The 1754-nt window shown below is 41.9% G+C and overlaps 1 pseudogene; it reads left to right on the plus strand.

Annotated features, from left to right (window-relative positions):
- The first annotated feature begins 336 nt into the window (after positions 1–336).
- LOC131757729 (nucleolar protein 56 pseudogene) lies at positions 337–916 on the plus strand (annotated as a pseudogene).
- The last annotated feature ends 838 nt before the right edge of the window (positions 917–1754 follow it).

Below are 1754 nucleotides of genomic sequence, written 5' to 3' on the forward strand. Positions count from 1 at the left end.
CGAAATCATCAATTAAGAGATAGGGTTGATGGCCAGTCCTGGTGTCTGAGTGATTCCCTGGACCCAGCACAGGGACCAACTTTCCAGATCCCTGAAGACAAGGGGTAACACCCCAAAATATGGACTCATTTTCCACTCTACCTTCATTGGCCGAGCAGCTGCCAAGAACAAAGGCCGCATCTCCCGATACCTGGCAAACAAATGCAGTATTGCCTCACAAATTGATTGCTTCTCTGAGGTACCTACCAGTGTATTTGGGAGAAGCTTCGAGAACAAGTTGAGGAGCGGCTGTACTTCTATAAGTCTGGAGAGATTCCATGAAAGAATCTGCATGTCATGAAGGAGGCAATGGTTCATGCAGAGGAAGTGGCTGCTGAGATTACTAGGAAGCTGGAGAAACAGGAGAAGAAACGCTTGAAGAAGGAAAAGAAAAGGCTGGCTGAGATTGCCCTGGCGTCTTCAGAAAACAGCAGTAGTACCCCAGAGGAATGTGAGGAGACAAGTGAAAGACCCAAAATGAAGAGAAAGCAAAAGCCCCAGGAGGCTTCTTAGGAGAATGGGATGGAAGACCCATCTGTCTCCTCCAAACCCCCAAAAAAGAAATCTTTTTCCAAGGAGGAGCTGGTTAATAGTGATCTTGAAGAGACAGCTGGCAGTGGAAGTCTTACCAAGAGGAAGAAATCTTTCCCCAAAGAGGAACCAGATAGTGACCCTGAAGAGTCAGGAAATAAGAGGGTCCCCAAGAAAAAGAGGAAGTTCTCTTCCAAGGAGAAGCCTCTCAGCAGTGGACCTGAAGAGGCTGCTGCCAGCCAGAGCAGCAGCTCCAAGAAAAAGAAAAAGCTGAGAAAGCTGTCCCAGGAAAATTAGAATGGACATTTCCCTAGTAGGTCATAACTTACAGAGATATTTCCCAACCCATCCCCTATAGCCCAATAAAAATAAAAACAACAACAACAACAACAAAAAACCAGATAGGGTGACTAAATAAAATAGACTCATTGGTAATTGATAACTATTGTGAAAACATATTGGCCCTAGTGCTTTTTGTAAAATCATGAAAAGATAAATTAGTGTACATAGCCACTTCCTAACAAAGTGTTTTGATAGGCATTGGACAATAAATTATGAAAGTTTTAAAATTTTCTTTACAGTATTTATATTTATATTTATATTTTTTTGTGGTACGCGGGCCTCTCACTGTTGTGGCCTCTGCCGTTGCGGAGCACAGGCTCCAGACGCGTAGGCTCAGCAGCCATGGCTCACGGGCCTAACCGCTCCACAGCATGTGGGATCTTCCCGGACCGGGACATGAACCCTCGTCCCCTGCATCGGCCAGCGGACTCTCAACCACTGTGCCACCAGGGGAGTCCCAGTATTTATAAATTTACTAACTTGAGTAATGTCATTGGAAAACTATAGCTTGACAATTTTATAGCGCAATTACTGAAAATGCATCTTTTTGTTCACTGGGTTGCTTATAGAAAGTCTACAAACTTTAGGGAATGATTTATTCTCTGCCAAGCAAGAGTATAACCATTCAAACTGAAGGACAGAAACCTAGTCAGACCTAGGCTCTCAGGATGATGGGTGGGGTGAGGAATTTGAAAACAACAATGAAATAGATTCTGTGCTGAAAACACACAGAATTTTTACTTACTACTTATTTTACGTTATTTATTTTTAATAAATAATATATAATATTTTAAAAATAATTTTTATTATTTTTACTTACTACTATTTTTACTTACTACTTA

This window comes from Kogia breviceps, chromosome 5 (assembly GCF_026419965.1).
Source record: "Kogia breviceps isolate mKogBre1 chromosome 5, mKogBre1 haplotype 1, whole genome shotgun sequence".
NCBI classification, from domain to species: Eukaryota; Metazoa; Chordata; class Mammalia; order Artiodactyla; family Physeteridae; genus Kogia; species Kogia breviceps.